The sequence below is a fragment of the Carassius gibelio genome, chromosome A11 (genome assembly GCF_023724105.1).
Source record: "Carassius gibelio isolate Cgi1373 ecotype wild population from Czech Republic chromosome A11, carGib1.2-hapl.c, whole genome shotgun sequence".
Lineage (NCBI taxonomy): Eukaryota > Metazoa > Chordata > Actinopteri > Cypriniformes > Cyprinidae > Carassius > Carassius gibelio.
The window spans coordinates 1,598,164-1,622,027 of record NC_068381.1 but is presented as its reverse complement, the minus strand read 5'-3'; the positions used below and the strand labels follow the sequence as shown (position 1 = coordinate 1,622,027).

Sequence of the window (23,864 nt, the reverse complement as noted above, 5' to 3'; positions counted from 1 at the left end):
TCCAAGATCAAGATCAAGATGGCGGCGCGGTCACATCGCGAGGCTCAGCGTCTTACCAGATTTCGGAAATTAGTGTTAATCTACCTGGTTATTTCACTCGTGTTCGCGCGATTCAGTTATGCAAACTACATCTATACTAAACAGTCACTTTTGGACATCAACAAACGGTGTTCCAACATAGTTTTAGATTATCCTTTCGACTTCAGCGAACTCCCGCCGGAGCTACTGAGATCACCGCGGACAAGCGGATCACTCGTACCGACCAGAAGTTCTCGGCGTCGGCGTCGAGACCGTAAACAAAGACGAGGAAAGCGTGGAGGGCTGCGTGCTAAGCTAAGGCTAAATCCACATCGACCAGCTCTGCCCAGCATCTTCCTTGCCAATGTACGGTCTCTGATGAACAAGATGGATGAACTAAAGATCTGGACCCTCACACAGAAATGGCTTATGGACTGTAATGTTATGTTTTTCACTGAAACATGGCTCTGCAACGATGTCCCAAGCAGCGTGGTACATATGGATGGACGCGCTTTCTTCAGGGCTGACAGAGTAGCAGCAACCTCTGGTAAAAACAAAGGTGGTGGAGTATGCATTTATGTTAACAAATCATGGTGTAAAGACTCTGTCATTGTTGATACCTACTGCTCTGCTGATCTGGAGTTCCTGATTATCAAGTGCAGGCCATTCTATCTACCACGTGAGTTTACTTGCATTGTTGCAGCTGCAGTTTATGTACCTCCGGACGCTAATGCTAACGTGGCTATGAAAGAACTTTGTGCTGCTATTAGCAAATTACAAACCCTGCCCCCGGATGGAGCTTTTATTGTTGCTGGGGATTTCAATCACTGCACTTTAAGATGTTTTCTCCCTAAATTTCATCAAAATGTCTCCTGCACTACAAGGGGACATAAAACACTGGACCACGTTTATACTAATGTGACTGATGCCTACAAAGTCACACCCCTCCCCCATCTGGGTCAGTCAGACCACCTCTCTTTGTTCCTGCTCCCCAAGTATACCCCGGTCATCAAATGTGTGAAACCTACAATAAGGACTGTTAAAATCTGGCTGGAAGGTGCAGACTCCACTCTTCAACATCAGTTCCAGCACACAGACTGGAGTGAGTTTGCTGCCCAGGCCACCATAAACTCTCAGATTAACATTGACACTTACACAAATTCTGTCCTGGAGCACATCAACAGATGTGTAAGCAGAGTGACCACACTCAAAAAAATAAAAATTTTCCCCAATCAGAAGCCCTGGATGAACAGAGAGGTTCGCCTCCTGCTCAAAGCAAGAGATGCAGCCTTCAGGTCTGGAGACCAGGAGGCTTACAGCTCAGCCAGAGCCAACCTGAGGAAGGGTATCTGCCAGGCCAAACTCAAACATAAACAAAGGATTGAAGAACACTTCAATTCTTCAGACCCCCGGCGTATGTGGCAAGGCATACAATCTATCACAGATTACAAACCACCTAACTCTGTGCCCCCCTCCAGCTCTGCCTCCCTCCCAGACGAGCTCAATCACTTTTATGCTCGCTTTGATAAAAATAATAAGGAGATCTCACTCAAAACTGAGCATCAACCCAGTGAACTGCCTCTCACACTCTCCACATCAGATGTTTACTCCACTCTGCGTAAAGTGAATGGACGGAAAGCAGCTGGCCCTGATGGAATACCTGGTCGTGTGCTTAAAGCCTGTGCGGAGCAGCTGGCTGAGGTCTTCACAGACATTTTCAATCTGTCCCTGGCCCAAACAACTGTCCCCACTTGCTTCAAAACCTCCACCATCGTGCCTGTACCGAAGCATTCCACTGCCTCGGTCCCTAACGACTTCCGTCCTGTTGCACTCACCCCCATCATTGCCAAGTGCTTTGAGAAACTGGTCGCATCCCACTTAAAATCCTGTCTCCCTGCTACATTAGACCCTTTCCAATTTGCCTATCGCAAGTAGGGGTGTCCATGGTTAACCGGTTAACCGATTAACCGTTAAAAATTGTGTAACCGAGTGAAACATTTTGCTCGGTTAAGTGACGTCAATGGCGTGAATTGAATTTAGTTGTAATACATTTTTGCACCACCAGAGACCGCCAGAGCGCTCCCAGACATTTGTAATGTCCACAAGAAGAAGTCATTTTTCTAATATGAAGCGGGCTAATACGAGTGACGGGGCAAAATGCAAGTATTGCAATACAGTGCTTAGATATACTTCAAGTACAACCTCGTTGTTGTAATCTCAACAGCCAACACCCGGGCATCATTAGGCCGGTCAGGACACACTGGATGTGTGGCGAAAGCATCTCAGCTGCGTGGCGTGTCTGTTTTTAATTCGGTTCCCATGTTAACAGGTTAGAGCTTGCCGACTGCCTGCGTGAGACGCGCGGCTCAGGCGCGGCTCGACGCGTGCATGCTAGAAATAGAACCGACGCCTTGTTGGAAGCGTTTTCAGGCAAAGTATAATAGGAAAATATGTTTATATGTCATTTTGTACAAAAATACATATTAATTCATGACATTTTGATATTTGAAAGTCTATAGGTTGACATAAATTCAGATATAAATGTAATTTAAATAAATAAATAAATAATTATCGATTTTCAAATATTGTACGTGTCAAACATAGTCATAGTCATAGCCTTAGCGAGGCGGCAGCGGAGTCTGCTTGTTACCTTTTGCCTTATACATTTTAGGCTTATTCTCAAATTCAGATTGTGTTAATGGGCGGCATTATTAGGCAGTTTTAATAGGACAATTTGACCGGAGAGATTAAATTTTGTCGGACATTCCTTTTTTTTTTTCGGCCAATGTCCGGAAATTACTATGGTTATGGTTACTATGGCACACTATGGTTAACCGAGTATTAACCGCTAAGGGCCTCGGTTAACGGTTAATGAAAAACTTGAGAACGTGCAGCCCTAATCGCAACAATAGGTCAACAGAGGACGCCATCTCAACGGCAATTCACTCTGCCCTCACCCACCTGGACAGTCAGAACACACACGTGAGAATGCTGTTCATAGATTTCAGTTCTGCATTTAATACAGTAATCACCTCCAAGCTGATCTCCAAGCTCAGCCATCTTGGAATCAGCACACCCATCTGCAACTGGATTCTAGATTTTCTGACTAACAGACCTCAGTCTGTTAAGTTAGATAACCTCTCCTCCTCCATCATAACCCTGAACACTGGAGTGCCACAAGGCTGCGTACTTAGCCCTCTCCTGTACTCCCTATTCACCAATGACTGTGTTCCTGTTTATGGCTCCAACACCATAATCAAATTCGCAGATGACACCACGGTGGTAGGTCTGATCAAGGATGACGACGAGTCAGCCTACAGGGATGAGGTGTGCCACCAACAACCTGGAACTAAACACCCAGAAGACAAAGGAGATCATTGTGGACTTCAGGCGGACTAGGAATCATGCACACACACCCATCTACATCAACGGAGCTGTAGTGGAGCGTGTGTCGAGTTTCAAGTTCCTTGGCATCCACATCTCAGATGATCTCACCTGGTCCCTAAACACCTCCACCCTGGTCAAAAAGGCTCAGCAGCGCCTTTACTTCTTACGGAGCCTTAAAAAAGTTCACCTCAGTCCTAGGATCCTTTCTGAATTCTACCGCTGTACCATTGAGAGCATACTCACAAACTGCATCTCAGTGTGGTACAGCAATTGCTCCCCATCTGACCGCAAAGCACTCCAGCGGGTGGTGAAAACTGCTCAACGGATCACCGGCACCCAGTTAACATCCATCGAGAAGATTTATCAGAAGCGCTGTCTGGGCAAGGCAAGAAACATCATCAAGGATGTCTCTCACCCAAACCATGGACTTTTCACCCTCCTTCCATCCGGCAGGCGTTACAGAAGCCTACGCTCTCGAACAAGTAGGCTCAGGAAGAGCTTCTTTCCTGAGGCTGTGACACTCCTGAACGCCACACCACCAATCTAACCTGCACCTGCTCTTTTACTGCACTGGTCACAGTACTTTACATACATGTATTGCACTACTCATATTTTGCACAGACTGCACATGGTTAAATCCATTACACTATAAACTGTCTAAAGCTGTTACTGTACAAGCACAGTAAACTATTCTACAAAAAATATAATTGCACTACTGTTATTTTGCATATAATTGTTAAACAATACTTTTGCACACTCATTCAACTGTATTTATTATTACTGTTCTCAAGTTCCTGCTATTCATAATGTATATATAATCATTCTTTGCTCTGTTCATAATGTACATACAATCCCTACATTACATTAATATTTATATTCTGTATATACTCTGATCAATATTGTATATAGCAACTCCACTGTACATTCTGTATATCATAAGCTTTACTTACTCTGCACTTTTATGTATATAAAACACTATATTCTTGCACTTCTGGTTAGATGCTAACTGCATTTCATTAGCTCTGTACTTGTACTCTGCATAATGACAATAAAGTTGAATCTAATCTAATCTAATCTAATCAATTCCATGTGACAGTATTAAAACTAGAGTATGATTTCGACAATGAGTAGGTCCTGAAACATGTTGTCTAACACCAATTGAGTTCAGAATGTCTATAAATGCTGATCCCAATGCATCTTTTTCATTATCGACATGGATATTAAAATCACCAACTATTAAAACTTTATCTGCAGCCAGAACTAACTCGGATGTAAAATCACCAAACTCTTTAATAAAGTCTGTATGGTGCCCTGGTGGCCTGTATACAGTAGCCAGTACAAACATAACAGGGGATTTATCATTAACATTGGTTTCTCTGGATAATGTTATATGAAGCATCATTACTTCAAACGAGTTATACTTGAAGCCTGCCCTCTGAGAAATCCTGAAAACGTTGTTATAAATTGAAGCAACTCCTCCCCCTTTGCCTTTTAAATGCGGCTCATGTTTATAACAGTAATCTTGGGGGGTGGACTCATTTAAAATAATGTAATCATCAGGTTTTAGCCAAGTTTCTGTCAAACAGAGCACATCTATATTATGATCAGTTATCATATTATTTTCAAAAAGTGTTTTCATAGAAATGGATCCGATATTCAATAAGCCAATCTTTATCATTTGTTTATCCATATTGCATTTGTTTTTTATTTGTTGAACCTCAATTAAATTGTTAACCTTAACTTGGTTTGGACGTTTTTTGTATTTTCTAGTTCGGGGAACAGACACAGTCTCTATAGTGTGATATCTAGGTGAAAGAGTCTCTATGTGCTGAGAATTAACTGACCTCTGTGACGGGAGGCAGCTAGCAGACGGTCGGTTTAGCCAGTCTGTCTGCTTCCTGACCTGGGCCCCAGTTAGTCAAGTATAAACACTAAGACTATTTGCCATATTTCTAGACAGAAGAGTGGCGCCACCCCAGGAGGGATGAAGACCATCTCTTTTAAACAGATCAGGTCTGCCCCAAAAGCTCGTCCAGTTGTCTATGAAACCTATGTTATTCTGTGGGCACCACTTAGACATCCAGCCATTGAGTGATGACAATCTGCTATGCATCTCGTCACCACGGTAAGCAGGGAGGGGACCAGAGCATATTACAGTGTCTGACATCGTGCTTGCAAGTCCACACACCTCTTTAAAGTTATTTTTAGTGATCTCCGACTGGCGAAATCGAACATCATTAGCGCCGGCATGAATAACAATCTTACTGTATTTACGTTTAGCATTAGCCAGCACTTTTAAATTTGCCAAGATGTCAGGCGCTCTGGCTCCCGGTAAACATTTGACTATGGTGGCTGGTGTCTCTATATTCACGTTCCGTACAATAGAATCACCAATAACTAGAGCACTTTCATCAGGTTTCTCAGTGGGTGCATCACTGAGTGGGGAGAACCTGTTTAATGTTTTGATCGGAACAGAAGAGCGGTGTTTTGAACCCAACCTGGTCTCACAGAATTCCGTGAAATGTCCACGGGTCCTTAACTCAAAATCCGTGAAGCCATCACGGAATTGCCCCAAATTCCGTGACCCGGCCACGGATATTTCTCCAACGCAAGTCAATGACACTGACCTCCCGTGATCCACACACGGATACCCGTTTCAATGACGGAGTACAGAACTCGCTGAACGGACGTGCTTTCTCATTTGGAAACGCAACATTTGAAGTATTTGTTTCTTTTCCAATATCAAATGCCATAATGACATTAACCAGACAGCTGTTGTAGTTATTGCATTGTCCTGTCATCATAAAAATTACGTTTGTTTCAGTTACAAAAGTCCCGTGATGGCACGGACCTCCACAACCTGACCTCACTCACTTGTTTAGGAACGTACAAGCTTTTCGTCGACTCTGTTGCAATGGCATGTAATTAACTTGGCATTTTTTCTCGTCCTGTCATCATAAAATCCAGTTTGATGGCGTTTTACACACATTTTGGCTATAGTCAGAACTAAAATCTGTGATAGGAGCACGGAGTGAGTCTGTGCTTAGATCACGGATAACTCTAACGCAAGTCAATGACACTCATCTTCCGTGGTCCGTACACGGATCGTTTCAGTGATGGAGTACAGACCTCACTCAATGGACGTGCTATCTCATCTGGAAACGCAACATTTGAAGTATTTATTTTTTTAAACACCAAATACCATGACCAACCTGACTGTTATTGTAAGTATTGCATTGTCCTGCCATCACACAGATTCACTTTGATTCTGTTAGCCTAACTAAAATCTGTGATACGAGCACGGAGTGAGTCTGTGCTGAGATCACGGATAACTCTAACGCAAGTCAATGACACTCTTCTACCGTGGTCCACACACGGAAACCCAGTCTCACGGCAGTTCGTGATTTTGTCACTTAATTTAATCTATTTATTCGTGGCAGGCACACGTTTATTTCCTTATTTTCATGATTGCAGCACGTTTTTTTAAACTAATGCATTTCAACTGGAGGCATCTTTCGTGCATCAGCACAATATTTTCTGATTAATTATTATTATATAATTTTTCACAGGACAACAGAAGAAACTCACTGAAACTTGAAAAAAAAAATCGGAGCTTAACTTACTGTACAAAACTGAGCAACATACTGTATTGCTGGTGACAAAAACATATTAAAACTGTTTTAGCTGTAAAATGCGCAATGGTTCTTTTTTTACTTTTTCATTGATTTTTATTTTTTTTCATAGGCCTAGATTATTTATTACAGAATTCAATATCAAGTCATTGACACATAACTGTAACACATTTTCACATTAAGAAACAATTTAGTTTAAATAAAAAGAACAAAAAAATATATTTAAAAAAATGAATAAATAAATAATTTATTAGCGATAGGCCTACAGATTTATTTATTTTTTAATTTATTTTTTATTTTTTTACTTTAGACTCTAAAGTTAAACGTTTTTATTAAGGCTATTGTAAAGGCTTCTTAAAAATGCTGTCGCTGATTAGCCTCTGATCGCTGTCAGATTCTGTGATATGAATGTCCGCTAATGGGTTTAGAATGAGCCCCGCTCGGCCCCTGTTCTGGCTTACTGTAATATTTCACCTGTAATAAGACCGAAATAATATAATTAAAATAAAGAAATGAATGAATACATGATAACATCTAAATACATGTTGATAGATTTAGCGTTATAGTTTTAAAAATATTAATAAACAGCAAATCAACACAGAAAGACCTAAATAATAATAATACATAATTAATAAACAGCGCCGCCCCTCCCTCCACGCGCATCACGCGCTGTGCGTCAACCCCAAAGCGTCAAAAACTGACGCGTGGTCAAGCGCCTATAGCGTCACTGACATGAGATGTTTATCGCTTTGAAATCACGTTCAAGAAGTCTCATTCAGCACACATCGCGATACTTTCCATCAGTTTGCAAGAGCCGCAGGATGGGTGAGTTATACAGTCTATGGTGAGTAGTAGTAAATATGCTCTTTTAATGCCTGTCATAAAACGTATTCTGTCTTCTTTATTAATCAGATGAGCGCCTTATGTTTACTCTCTGTATTACATCGGTCATCCGAGGCTGTCTTTGAGTTTCATTGTGTTTAACTAAATGAACACAGCTGCTAACTGGTTAAACTCTATCGGTCACGTGACGTGCCACATACCTGGGATACGTTTTATATTAATTTCAGGTTCAAAGATGTAAGTTGTATTTGTAGTAAAATCATGTTAACCATGACACCTACAAAAGTAGGTAAAACCCAGTAAACAAGACATTTACCATGTTTTTTTTTTTTTTTTTTACCACAGTAACTGTAGTTTTACTGTAGTATAGTAATAGCACATTAATCACCAAATTAACTATAGTTGTACCACTGTAATGGTAGTGTTTTAATGTGCTTGTATATATGACATTTCACAGTAATCACATTTACTGTACCATGCTTGTAATACCTTTTTAATGTAAAAAAAAAAAAAAAAAAAAAAAACATTTTTCCCATATTGCAGTTCAATTCATATTGGTTTATATCTTAAATATTTTGCTCACAGATCACTATTAACATTCTGTATATAATTCTGTTTTATTTTCTTTCCCCTTGTATTAATTTTTTAGCTGAAAAGACGTAAAGGAAGCAGTCACCCCAGTGGTGTTTGTGGAGAGGTATTCCTTCAGAAATGGAGAAGACAGAAAGCTGCAGAGGCAGGTTGGTCTGTGATAGTTTGTCCCTTTTATCAAACATTCCTGTTGTTATCATTTGCACAGCATTTTGTTGTTTCTTAAACTGTTGTACGGTCCAAATACCCACACTTGCCATCTTTGCACATTTCCTTTATTTGGCCCAAGTGAGCATGAAGATCACAATGTGTGTCGATCTTAACATGACAAAGTTCGTTTCAACTTTGTATTTTAAAAGAAACTTCTAAATGTCTTTTCAATAGTCCCTATTAAAGATGACAATTTATTTTGTGGTGCTTCTTATTAAGTGATAAAAAGAAGTTACAAATGATGTACAAAATAAATATACTTTTCTGTGCACCAAGAAAACATGCAACACTTTGTTTTACTACTAAATTAGTCTCAATTTCTAATTATTATAATTAATATTTCACAAACATTGGAAAGTTGCGTGACCTCCTGTGAGATCTCTGCAAAAAGTCTCACATTAATTCCAAAACATGATGCATGATGGGATACACTAAGCGTTGTATAGCGCTCCGGAGCAGTATTGGAGAGGTTTAGTGTGTGTTAAGGACACCATGCTTTGGCATTATTAAGACCGGGGACAGTCTCATAGTCACATACACACACTCTCAAGTGAATAAGACCTCAAGTGTGGGTATCTGGAAAGGGGAAAAGTCTTTAAAATGATCCCTAAATACAGTCGCACATCAAAGTCTTAATAATTCACTAATTCAATTTAACACTTGTATGATATTGTACAAGCCCCTGGACAATCTCATCTGACACTATCACAATATTGGAAAATCAGTTGCCCCACACAGTCAGAAAGTTTATATTGTTCATTGGCTTCACATTAAATTACTTTAAATAAGCCCCATCAGTTCATGTTCCCACTATACGTGATCTCCATGACTAGATATTGCTATTAATGACTTGCTTTTAATAATGGATGCATTTAACATTTAATTATACAGCATCTTTGCAGATTATGCTTTCATGGTCTAAAAAAAAAACACAGTAATGTTGCATTTAATTACATAATATTTCTATCCTTTCTGTCTTACAGGATTGTTTCCAGATAACACTGTAGTTCTCCGTCATGCACAAGGATTCCCCCCCCCACACACACACACAGAGAAATGGTTCCTGGATCAGTGATGCAAGACTTTGCAGTGGTTTGATTTCTGCAGAAGATGTAACTTTGTTTTAATTAACCTTATAATGAATACATTGTGACCTTCCAGCAACCCATATACTGTACTGTATACAGAACCAGTGATGACAACAATAGTTAAAAAATAGCATTTATCATATTGATAAAGCATTGTGTTCTCTTTGTCAAGCTTTATACAGTAAACTTTACTTCTGGTGCTTTTATCATAAAAAAGCTTCAGTTCTCATCAGGAGTTTTAGTAAAGGACATATTCATGCACAGCAATCCCCTAGTTCCAGTCATGAAGTGAATGATGTTATTGTTAAAGTTATATTTCTGCATTTTTATGTAGCAGGTGTTTGTTTTCCTGAACACTTTATCTTTCTTCCAGTGTTCGGACAATCAGTGTTTACGTGATGCTCTGCTGATTGAGTTTTATAGATGATATTGCACACTTGACATGCATGTCTTCATGATGTTTTTTTGTGAGTTTGAAACATTTACATTGTGTTGTATCACTTTTTGGTCAATAGAATCTTTTAAGAAAATGTATATTTTTACGGTGTTCTCTGAAAGATATATGCCATATTTATAATGTTTTGTTTTTTAATAAAATAATTTGCACACTGAAAATTGTTAACGTTTACAACATAACTGCCTTTTTTTTCTTCATAGTTTTATTCTTCAAAAACGAGCTTGGTGACAGAGCAGTAATATGCGCACTTTGTCTTTAAATGAGTTTGACATATCAATAAATACTGGAAAACTCTTACAAAATTATGTATGTTCATTATGCTTTATTTCAGTTTTTATTCCTAGAGATTAATTGGTAAAGCAAGGCAAATCACAGAAACAAATTTAAATAATTTAATAACTTAATAATTTCACTCTTTACTTTTTATTAGTAAATGCTCTTGTCTTTGGTCAGGAAAAAATTTATCTTTTAAATTGAATGAAATGAATCTATTGGTTAGATAAGATACAACTGTGACTGTGTAGTTCACATCACGTGTTGTACACACACATGTACACATCGCTATTGCCAAATTGTTGTCAAGCTGAATAACAATAATTTCTGTATTTGCATTATTGTTGGAAGAAAGTGTAGACGTTAATAAAACACTATCTAATAGGTGGCAAATTTAATTTATTGTTAACCAATCTATACCTTTAGCCGAAAAACGGAAAACAGCGTTCATGAATGACAATAAATGGTTAAGGAAGTGTGATGACGCTGCTCAGCTTTGATGTCATTGGCTGTGAATGTCCCTTGTCATCGCAGGACTGTATGTGGTTGGATTATCTTTTAACCCAAATTAAACAGCGGATCATTTTACAAAAGTATGTTTTGCTGCTATTATCACATTAGTAAATATATTAAGTCAACATTGGGTGTTTCTATGTTGAGAAAAATCACCTTTTTACCGAGATCCTAACACTAACCCTAAGAATAACTTCAATGAACTACAAAAAAACAGCGCCTAGTATTCCCTTTCCATAGATAGAACGATGGAGGCTTATGGGTAATGTAGTTTAAAAAGTTTTATTAACGAAATTAAATAAATAATATATTGAATGGTAAACTAGACATATAAATATGTTCACTGTGTAAACCACTATGATATATTTGAGAGGCATGGTGAAATTTAGTATTTTAGAGTATGCAATATGTAAAATGCCTTTATGCCACCTTTCCATTTATTTCTGAAAACTGTGCCCAACATTATTTTATCAGCATAGCATAAGTAGTAATCATGCTGATTTTCGCTTTGATATGTTAATTGGACTCTGATTTACAGCCATTTGAAATGTACAGTTTTTGGCTCTTCCGGGGGGTGCTACTGGGCCCCTGGGGGTAGAAGGGCAGTAAAACCTACATATATGTATTTTCCTCATCATGGAGAACAAACTGAGCTGAGTCACATTTATATCTGACAGTTTTCACAGTCCTCTGTTTTCTAATTCTTACATCATTGCTATTATACCTTTTGACAGGACATTGTGAGGCCATCTGATGAAACATGGAAAAATTATAAAGAAATGTTTTGATAATAAAAATAATAGATTATTTATTTGATTTTTGAAGTAAACATCAATAAATATAATGGATGAACCTGCAACAACATGCCATTATCTATTCCCCACTGTTAAGCAGTAATCAAGGACAATGTATACACATTGTGATACTTCACTATTACACAAGGACAAATTCATTCATATATATATATATATATATATATATATATATATATATATATATATATATATATATTACTAATAACTAATTAGCAAAAATCAGTGTAAAAATGTCCTCTCACCCCTGTCTCTTGCTCCTCATGTGCTGGACATCAGTAATGTGTGTGCTCTTGGTTTTAATGGAGTACAAGATCCACGTTGATCATTCCTGCTACATTCTCAGTTATCCCTCAAGTGTTTGTAACTATAAAGCCCATGGCACCACCTTGTAATGCAAAATAATTAATCTCGTAACTCCCTTTCTTTCACAAAACAATTGGCATTTGTTACTAAATATAAACAATAATAACTTTCTGGTGTACTGATGTCCCAGATGTTATTAATCTGATCAAATATTTTTATGTCTTAAGTAAAAAATAATCCCAATAATGATTATGTAGTTTTTCCAAGTCTAAAATAAACACATATGAGCCTACATAGTAAAATGATGTATTTAACAAGAATCTTCAGAACACAATATTCGTCATATTCATTTTATTGAAGCATAGACTATAAAGATGATAAAGTAGCATCAAGACAAATAAGATTCAAGGAAAATAATTATTCATAATCAAAAATACATTAACCTCATATATTAATCAGTTCACACAGATGAGTGATGAAATGTCCTTAAAAGTCACAGTCCCATCCAGTCAACTGTGATACAGATCATGTGATACATATAAGACATTTGATACTGTTTCAGAAAATAATGATTCCTTATCAACACATCTAAACTGGTTTCATCGTGATCTTCTCTCGTGTCTGGAAACAGCTTTTGGTTGATATCCAGCACTGATGTGGTGTAGCTTGTTCTCAGCCAGAAGATTAGATTAGATTAGATTAGATTAGATTCAACTTTATTGTCATTATGCAGAGTACAAGTACAGAGCTAATGAAATGCAGTTAGCATCTAGCCAGAAGTGCAAGAATATAGTGTTTTATATACTTAAGTGCAGAGTAAGTGAAGCTATGATATACAGAATTTACAGTGGAGTTGCTATATACAATATTGATCAGAGTATATACAGAATATAAATATGAATGTAATGTAGGGATTGTATGTACATTATGAACAGAGCAATGAAGGATTATATATACATTATGAATAGCAGGAACTTGAGAACAGTGGTAATAAATACAGTTGAATGAGTGTGCAAAAGTATAGTTTAACAATTTATTATATGCAAAATAATAGTAGTGCAATTATATTTATTGTAGAAATAGTTTACTGTGCTTGTACAGTAACAGCTTTAGACAGTTTATAGTGTAATGGATTTAACCATGTGCAGTCTGTGCAAAATATGAGTAGTGCAATACATGTATGTAAAGTACTGTGACCAGTGCAGTAAAAGAGCAGGTGCAGGTTAGATTGGTGGTGTGGCGTTCAGGAGTGTCACAGCCTCAGGAAAGAAGCTCTTCCTGAGTCTACTAGTGCGAGAGCGTAGGCTTCTGTAACGCCTGCCGGATGGAAGGAGGGTGAAAGGTCCATGGTTAGGGTGAGAGGCATCCTTGATGATGTTTCTTGCCCTACCCAGACAGCGCTTCTGATAAATGTTCTCTATGGAGGTTAACTGGGTGCCAGTGAGATCTCCCAGTCCTAAGATCCCAGACCTGGTCAAAGTGAAACAAACAATCCAGAAGTTGTTTAATGGACATAGAGCTCATCTTATGTTCTGTGTGATTTTAGCAGGGTGAGTAACTATGACCCTTGTAGTACTGTACACTTACCATTCTTCAAGCTGTTTTAAGATCTTTTGAGAAGCTTTTTCTCTGAAGACAATTTACCACATCCTCTTCTTTCAGTCCTTTCAAGAGCATCACTTGGTCAAAACCCCTCATTTGGCTGATGAGATCATCTGTACAAAGTAAAATTGTCAAAATACTGCAATAAACAATTTCATTATGCAAGAATTTAGAAAAAGTTACAGAGGCAAAGGACTTGCTCATGAGACTCCATTAGCATGTGTAGTTTTCAGAGACTCTAGAATTCATCTATTGTTGCAGTAAATGTGTTTTCTTCCTCTAGAGTCTTTCTCCAGAGCTAATGACTTCTCTCACAAATGTGTTTTAGTCTGTGCAGTGTAAGGCTTTGCTCAAACCAATCAACTATCAATTCACAATTTATAACACAACATTCACAAAACAGTGAGATAATGTCAATTGGTGTTAAACCACTTTTATGACACTTGTATGCTTTTAAGAATAACAGGTGGTGTTTTTTTAAAACTTTAGATTAAAAATGTTCCAGTCAAACTTTGCTAACATGCTATAATTATTATAGCTGTATCAAATAAAATAAAATAAATATAAAAACATTGGAAAGAATAATTACGGCTGACATGACCAGTCCTGTGAGAGATCATCATAAAGTCCTGTAACACAGCATTGCTTCAACACACACATACCAGAGGACTTCTGTTTGCTTGAGCACAAGATGACCATCTTCATTTCTCATCCTGAGCAAATCATTTCCTTGGTCTTCCTTCTCTTCTGTGAAACAAGATAATCTTACTCTGTGTGCAATGAGCAATATTGCTCATTAAACATATAATTAAGTTAATTCAAAGTAAGATTCAGACCAGAGCATTTGATGAGTAAACAAATGTACCTGGGAAGAGCTGATCGTGGCAAGAGTCGCTGAGACTCAGTAATAGCTCTTTAAGTTTTTAGGAAGGTTTGTAAGGGTTGGCTCCCCAAAAACTTGCATACTCTAAACTGAAAAAGAAGAACAGCATTATCTGCAAACAATCCTGTAAGACAGAAAGAAAGGAAATATTATTTCATTACATGCAACTTATACATTACTGTATACTTTAACTTATACATTACTTACATACATTATTTTTTAGACCATGAAAGCATTAGTGAATTATTAAGACTTTGATGTGGGACTGTATTTAGGGATCATTTTAAAGACTTTTCCCCTTTCCAGATACCCACACTTGAGGTCTTATTCACTTGAGAGTGTGTGTATGTGACTATGAGACTGTCCCCGGTCTTAATAATGCCAAAGCACGGTGTCCTTAACTCACACTAAACCTCTCCAATACTGCTCCGGAGCGCTATACAACGCTTAGTGTATCCCATCATGCATCATGTTTTGGAATTAATGTGAGACTTTTTGCAGAGATCTCACAGGAGGTCACGCAACTTTCCAATGTTTGTGAAATATTAATTATAATAATTAGAAATTGAGACTAATTTAGTAGTAAAACAAAGTGTTGCATGTTTTCTTGGTGCACAGAAAAGTATATTTATTTTGTACATCATTTGTAACTTCTTTTTATCACTTAATTAGAAGCACCACAAAATAAATTGTCATCTTTAATAGGGACTATTGAAAAGACATTTAGAAGTTTCTTTTAAAATACAAAGTTGAAACGAACTTTGTCATGTTAAGATTGACACACATTGTGATCTTCATGTTCACTTGGGCCAAATAAAGGAAATGTGCAAAGATGGCAAGTGTGGGTATTTGGACCGTACAACAGTTTAAGAAACAACAAAATGCTGTGCAAATGATAACAACAGGAATGTTTGATAAAAGGGACAAACTATCACAGACCAACCTGCCTCTGCAGCTTTCTGTCTTCTCCATTTCTGAAGGAATACCTCTCCACAAACACCACTGGGGTGACTGCTTACTTTACGTCTTTTCAGCTAAAAAATTAATACAAGGGGAAAGAAAATAAAACAGAATTATATACAGAATGTTAATAGTGATCTGTGAGCAAAATATTTAAGATATAAACCAATATGAATTGAACTGCAATATGGGAAAAATGTTTTTTTTTTTTTTTACATTAAAAAGGTATTACAAGCATGGTACAGTAAATGTGATTACTGTGAAATGTCATATATACAAGCACATTAAAACACTACCATTACAGTGGTACAACTATAGTTAATTTGGTGATTAATGTGCTATTACTATACTACAGTAAAACTACAGTTACTGTGGTAAAAAAAAAAAAAACATGGTAAATGTCTTGTTTACTGGGTTTTACCTACTTTTGTAGGTGTCATGGTTACCATGATTTTACTACAAATACAACTTACATCTTTGAACCTGAAATGAATATAAAACGGATCCCAGGTATGTGGCACGTCACGTCACGTGACCGATAGAGTTTAACCAGTTAGCAGCTGTGTTCATTTAGTTAAACACAATGAAACTCAAAGACAGCCTCGGATGACCGATGTAATACAGAGAGTAAACATAAGGCGCTCATCTGATTAATAAAGAAGACAATATATTTTATGACAGGCATTAAAAGAGCATATTTACTACTACTCACCATAGACTGTATAACTCACCCATCCTGCGGCTCTTGCAAACTGATGGAAAGTATCGCGATGTGTGCTGAATGAGACTTCTTGAACGTGATTTCAAAGCGATAAACATCTCATGTCAGTGACGCTAGAGGCGCTTGACCACGCGTCAGTTTTTGACGCTTTGGGGTTGACGCACAGCGCGTGATGCGCGTGGAGGGAGGGGCGGCGCTGTTTATTAATTATGTATTATTATTATTTAGGTCTTTCTCGGTTATTATTTCGAAGCTGTGTTGATTTGCTGTTTATTAATATTTTAACTATAACGCTAAATCTATCAACATTTATTTAGATGTTATCATGTATTCATTCATTTCTTTATTTTAATTATATTATTTCGGTCTTATTACAGGTGAAATATTACAGTAAGCCAGAACAGGGGCCGAGCGGGGCTCATTCTAAACCCATTAGCGGACATTCATATCACAGAATCTGACAGCGATCAGAGGCTAATCAGCGACAGCATTTTTAAGAAGCCTTTACAATAGCCTTAATAAAAACTTGTAATAAATCTGTAGGCCTATCGCTAATAAATAATTTATTTATTTATTTATTTTTATTTATTTTTGTTCTTTTTATTTAAACTAAATTGTTTCTTAATGTAAAAATGTGTTACAGTTATGTGTCAAGGACTTGATATTGAATTCTGTAATAAAAAAATAAAATAAATCTAGGCCTATGAAAAAAATAAAAATCAATGAAAAAGTAAAAAAAAGAACCATTGCGCATTTTACAGCTAAAACAGTTTTAATATGTTTTTGTCACCAGCAATACAGTATGTTGCTCAGTTTTGTACAGTAAGTTAAGCTCCGATTTTTTTTTTCAAGTTTCAGTGAGTTTCTTCTGTTGTCCTGTGAAAAATTATATAATAATAATTAATCAGAAAATATTGTGCTGATGCACGAAAGATGCCTCCAGTTGAAATGCATTAGTTTAAAAAAACGTGCTGCAATCATGAAAATAAGGAAATAAACGTGTGCCTGCCACGAATAAATAGATTAAATTAAGTGACAAAATCACGAACTGCCGTGAGACTGGGTTTCCGTGTGTGGACCACGGTAGAAGAGTGTCATTGACTTGCGTTAGAGTTATCCGTGATCTCAGCACAGACTCACTCCGTGCTCGTATCACAGATTTTAGTTAGGCTAACAGAATCAAAGTGAATCTGTGTGATGGCAGGACAATGCAATACTTACAATAACAGTCAGGTTGGTCATGGTATTTGGTGTTTAAAAAAATAAATACTTCAAATGTTGCGTTTCCAGATGAGATAGCACGTCCATTGAGTGAGGTCTGTACTCCATCACTGAAACGATCCGTGTACGGACCACGGAAGATGAGTGTCATTGACTTGCGTTAGAGTTATCCGTGATCTAAGCACAGACTCACTCCGTGCTCCTATCACAGATTTTAGTTCTGACTATAGCCAAAATGTGTGTAAAACGCCATCAAACTGGATTTTATGATGACAGGACGAGAAAAAATGCCAAGTTAATTACATGCCATTGCAACAGAGTCGACGAAAAGCTTGTACGTTCCTAAACAAGTGAGTGAGGTCAGGTTGTGGAGGTCCGTGCCATCACGGGACTTTTGTAACTGAAACAAACGTAATTTTTATGATGACAGGACAATGCAATAACTACAACAGCTGTCTGGTTAATGTCATTATGGCATTTGATATTGGAAAAGAAACAAATACTTCAAATGTTGCGTTTCCAAATGAGAAAGCACGTCCGTTCAGCGAGTTCTGTACTCCGTCATTGAAACGGGTATCCGTGTGTGGATCACGGGAGGTCAGTGTCATTGACTTGCGTTGGAGAAATATCCGTGGCCGGGTCACGGAATTTGGGGCAATTCCGTGATGGCTTCACGGATTTTGAGTTAAGGACCCGTGGACATTTCACGGAATTCTGTGAGACCAGGTTGTTTGAACCACGACTACGCTGCCTCACCGTCACCCAGTTGCCCTGCTGCAGGGGCTCTGTTGCCGGAACCGGACAATGTACAGGAGTCCCTGAGCTAGACGCATCCAAAGCCGTATCTAGAGCCCTTACATTCTTACTGTCCTCAATTAAAGTTTGGATGCGTGTCTCTAATTCTGAAATCTTCTCTGTCAGCCTAACTATTTCCCTGCATTTATCACATGTGAATCCCTCATCAGCGACAGAGATAGATAAACTGTACATATGGCAAGAGGTGCAAATAACGATAGTAGGCGAAGCCATTACTCACCGTGCTTGATGAAATATTATTACTGCGGTTGTTTGATGAACTTGTGAAAAATTGCAGCGTGAGAGAGGAGAGGAGAAAAGAAAACGCTAATGACAAGCTAACGAGTGCTAACGCTTTGCAGGTGTACTGCAGTCACGGAAGAGTGAATGATCAAAATTAATCTGATAAGATTGATCGATAATATCAGAAATATGGTGTGAATTAAGTTATATTTTACAACTTAAAAAAAACAAACAAACAAACAGACAGTGATAGTAAGAAAGACTATAGAGATAATATAAAACTATAGTAATATTTTATAACTATAAAAATATAAAATGAAAACAGCTACACAGAGCTATGATTAGCTACAGAAGGCCAACAGGAAGTAGAGAAAACACTGTCCGACAGCGACACTCACTGCGAAGTCTTGTTTAGCCAGTCTGACATTTCCGAGCGTTTTCCTTGTGTTTTCCTTCTGTACCTGATCTTTGGATTGTTTATACCGACTGATTCTCTGCTGCCTGCCCCTGACATCTGCTTGTTCCTGTTATCGATTCTGATTATCCCTACATACCTGACGCCGTTACTGATCATTGCCTGTCTGACCATTCTCATCATTAAAGTTCTGCACATGGATCTGAACGTCTCTGTCTCATCATTACAGAAGACTTCGCCATACCAGGATCCAGCAGCCCGGTATCCCATTGTCACTGAGGTATCGGTTCCTGTTTCAATGTCGGCATATCACCAATCCAGCCTAACCACAGATCCAGTTGACCTGCTGTTAAATTAAAGCAAGGAGATCGATCTATTGAGGACTATGTTCAACAGTTCTGTGAATTGGTATATCGAGTTCCTCTAGACGATGAAGTCTTGTTTAAGGATTTATTCCGTTTTGGACTCAATGAACCAGTAAAATCATGGTTACCTAGAGGGGAGTTCAATTGCAGCTTAAGGGATATAATGGACTTTTCGCTCTTGTTATGTGGTTCTCCTTTCACTGTGGGAGAGGCAGAGGACTTTAAAGCCCCAAAACCGCTGCACAAGATGGCCGCCAGCCCAGCGCCACTGCACAAGATGGCCGCCAGCCCAGCGCCACAGCACAAGATGGCCACCAGCATAGAGCCACAGCACAAGATGACCGCCAGCCCAGCGCCACAGCACAAGATGGCCGACTCAACGCCTGAGCCTCCAGACAAGGTGCCACCGACTCGCCACCATAGAGGGCGGAGGAGGAGGAGACGGGCGTCTACCGTTCCTCAAAACCCAGAGATCATTCCCGAGGCGGTGCCCGAGGCCGCTCCCGAGGCCGTTACAGAGGTGGTGCCCGAGGCTGTTCCAGAAGGCAGTGCCCGAAGCCGAGGCGTCCCACGTCTCTACAGGCAGTCCAAAGTCAAGTCACCATTAACCTCCGTGAACTAAGTCAAGTCACAGTTGATCCTCAGGAACCAAGTCAAGTCACCAACGATCTTCATGAGCAAAGTCAAGTCACCAATGATCTTCATGAGCAAAGTCAAGTCACAGTTGATCCTCAGGAACCAAGTCAAGTCACCAATGATCTTCATGAGCAAAGTCAAGTCACCATTAACCTCCGTGAACTAAGTCAAGTCACAGTTGATCTTCATGAACCCAGTCAAGTCACCACAGATCTACCAGAGCCTCGTCACATCTCAGCCGAACTCCCAGAGCCTCGTCACATCTCAGAGCTCTCGTCCTATCCTGTCACGGCCACGGAGGCCGCTATTAACCTGTTAATGTTCTCTCTTTCAGTCCCACCTGAGCAGACTTACTCTCCTGTGCCATCGACTCCACTGTGGTGGTTCTCTGCTCTGCCCTGGTGGGCTTCTGTCCCGTCTGCTCGGCTGTGGTGGTCCTCTGCACCACCCTGGTGGGCTTCTGTCCCGTCTGCTCGGCTGTGGTGGTCCTCTGCACTGCCCTGGTGGGCTTCTGTCCCATCTTCTCAGCTGTGGTGGTACTCTACTCCTCCCTGGTGGGCTCCAGCTCCACCTGCTCCACTCTGGTGGGCTCCCACGCCACCTGCTCTGCCTTGGTGGACCCTTGTTCCCGAGTTAGGCCCATGGCGCGCTCCTGTTCCCAAGTTAAGCCCTGTTCCCGAGTTAAACCCACGGTGGGCCCCTGTTTCCTATGTCAGGCCCAGGAGGGGCTCCTGTTCTGCCTGCTCTGCCCCGGTCCCCGACCACTGTACTTCCTCATGGACCTGGCCCTCCATCTCTCCCCCTGTTCCGCCTCCGCTCCACCGCCCTCTTAGATTGTTTTGAGCGTCTGGAAGCCGCCCCTTTGGGTGGGGGAGGGGGCTATGTCACGATCATTAGATGGAGTGCCCATGAGCTTCAGTAGAGGGCACTCCACTCAGGACCATTCCACCCATCAACCACCAGATGTCACTTGGACACTAGCACCTCTCATACTGTTGCACCACACCCAAACTACATTACCCTTAGTCACTGCATCACAATCACCCTGCCACACCTGCACCTCATTCATCAGCCAATTTCCTTGCCACACCTGCACCTCATTTACACACACATATAAGCAGCACAATCACTCTCACTCACTGCGAAGTCTTGTTTAGCCAGTCTGACATTTCCGAGCGTTTTCCTTGTGTTTTCCTTCTGTACCTGATCTTTGAATTGTTTATACCGACTCTGATTCTGTGCTGCCTGCCTCCGACATCTGCTTGTTCCTGTTATCGATTATGATTATCCCTACATACCTGACGCCGTTACTGATCATTGCCTGTCTGACGATTCTCATCATTAAAGTTCTGCACATGGATCTGAACGTCTCTGTCTCATCATTACAGAAGACTTCGCCATACCATGGTCCAGCAGCCCGGTATCCCCTTGTCACTGAGGTATCGGTTCCTGTTTCAATGTCGACATATCACCAATCCAGCCTAACCACAGATCCAGTTGACCTGCTGTTAAATCTAAAGCAAGGAGGTCAATATATTGAGGACTATGTTCAACATTTCTGTGAATTGGTATATCGAGTTCCTCTAGACGATGAAGTCTTGTTTAAGGATTTATTCCGTTTTGGACTCAATGAACCAGTAAAATCATGGTTACCTAGAGGGGGGCGTTCAATTGCAGCTTAAGGGATATAATGGACTTTTCGCTCTTGTTATGTGGTTCTCCTTTCACTGTGGGAGAGGCAGAGGACTTTAAAGCCCCAAAACCGCTGCACAAGATGGCTGCCAGACCAGCACTGCTGCACAATATGGCCGCCAGCCCAGCACCACTGCACAAGATGGCCGCCAGCCCAGCGCCACTGCACAAGATGGCCGCCAGCCCAGCGCCACTGCACAAGATGGCCGCCAGCCCAGCGCCACAGCACAAGATGGCCACCAGCTTAGAGCCCCAGCACAAGATGACGAGGCATCTCACATCTCTTCAGGCAGTCCAAAGTCAAGTCAGGTGCCCATCGACTTTCCAGAGTCGAGTCAGGTTCCAGTGAACTCTCCAGAGTCCAGTCAGATTCCGGTTGACTTTCCAGAGTCGAGTCAGGTGCCCGTTCAGTTCTTAAGCAGCCTTCTCCATCCTGCCTCAATAACTAACAGTTTCACATATATTAATTACGATCATGTGGTCATGCACCACATGAGTTTGGAATTCATTCCACTTCCTTCAGCACTCACACATCTAGAGAAAAAAAATTATTATGCATAGACTTCTGTTCAGCATTCAACAATATCATCTCCCAACAGCTCAGATGTTACAAGACCCCACCTACGGGGGTAAATTTGATGTTAACTTGGAAATAACTGACTGAAAATATGAAAAGAACACTAGTTTGGTTGCTGAAATAGTAGCATAGTAGTTATATGGGTGGCACCCATGGTGGCCGATCAGATGTCAGGTGTGTACAGTGCCAGCCTGAGAACACCCCTTTGTCTCCTCCACTGCGACCTTTTCAGACCGCAGAAAAAAATTACAACACGGTTGTGTTTGCAGGTTCATGATAAAATACATGCTTTAAAAAGTAAACAGTAATGTATTTCTGTAGATTACTCCAGTTTAGTAATTTAATCTAAATACTTTCGAATACTTTGAAATACTTAAACTATGTAACACAAAGAAACATATTAACTTGATATCTTGTTTTTATGTTTACCAAATCTAAAGAAAAGTAGCATCAGGATGTGTTAAAGAATTGTGCTATAATAACCTCTACAAATACAACTCATTATATACATACAATAAACCGAGACATGCATGTAGATTTTTGTGAAATATATTTTCACAAATATATATATTTTCAGTTTTGGGTGGATGATCATTTTTAATTATACCCTATAATCCCATAACCTGGCCTTTTTTATTATTGTCAGTTTAAGTGCCAGCGATGCAGTGTTGCCAGATATTGCTGTTAAAATAAACAAAACACTAATAATAAATACAAATAAACCAAGGTTATTTGAAATATTTTGCAAATAAGATAAATATATAGCTGAACCTAAACTGAAATTTCCCACTACATTAACTTTTTAAAGTATCAAATTAAGTGCAGAAGACCAGTCCAAAAACGTTTTAAAAAGCTGGATCTCGCATTCACTCACAGATTATATATTATATATTCTTGAACATTTGGAATGAATAAATACTTCAAGTTCATCCCTAAAGCACACAAAGACATCGTTTGACTTTATAAACTTTTATTTCATGCATGATTTGTATGGATCTGTTAACTGAATGCAAAGTGTGAATGACACCATTTACCTTTTGAGATTAGACGCGGAATCATTCAATGCTGATCAAAGTTCTGTCAGATTTATACATCTATAAATAATTGTTAGATTTATAAATAAAATAATCTTTGTATTTGCACGAGAGGAATGCATTACGCGATTGGCTTTCTGTTGCGTCTTCAATTTGTATGTCTTGATGATGAGCATTTATGCACTCTTCACTACAAGTTGCTACATGAACCGGCTGCTGCATGCAGTTTTTTTTAACTGATTATAGGGCTGTTCATATATCGCGCCTAAAAACGGGCTGTCACAAACACAGCCTCTGTGGCTCCCTCCGATCACCACCAGAGGGAACCGTCACCCAAGTATTAACCTCCTTCAAACTCCATTTCCCATACACCCCGTACCTGGGGCTGATTACCTGCACAGGTGTCGCTCATCTTCATCCCCTATTTAAGGAACTCGCCCTGTCCTCTCAAACGCGAAGTCTTGTTTTGCCCATGCAGACATTACCGAGCGTTTTCCCACTGTTGGATCTTCCGTGTATGACCTGGACTAATTATTGGACTCTGATTCTCTGCCGCCTGCCTTATCGACCTCTGCCTTGTTCTCTCGCCT

General features: G+C 39.5%; 1 protein-coding gene and 2 long non-coding RNA genes across 24 annotated transcripts in view; 1 reads left to right on the top strand and 2 right to left on the bottom strand.

Moving 5' to 3' along the window:
• Nucleotides 1–23,864, top strand: part of LOC128021971 (E3 ubiquitin-protein ligase TRIM39) — a 362,874-nt gene that overhangs the window by 160,037 nt on the left and 178,973 nt on the right. The gene's annotated exons all lie outside the window — the stretch shown is intronic.
• The window catches only part of LOC128021997 (uncharacterized), a 336,783-nt gene that overhangs the window by 158,907 nt on the left and 154,012 nt on the right, over nt 1–23,864 (bottom strand). The gene's annotated exons all lie outside the window — the stretch shown is intronic.
• Nucleotides 12,467–14,692, bottom strand: LOC128021999 (uncharacterized). The gene is made up of 4 exons (XR_008185834.1): nt 14,598–14,692; nt 14,395–14,479; nt 13,718–13,845; nt 12,467–13,600 (listed from the first exon to the last, which is right to left on the bottom strand). It is a non-coding gene; the product is annotated as an uncharacterized LOC128021999 (long non-coding RNA).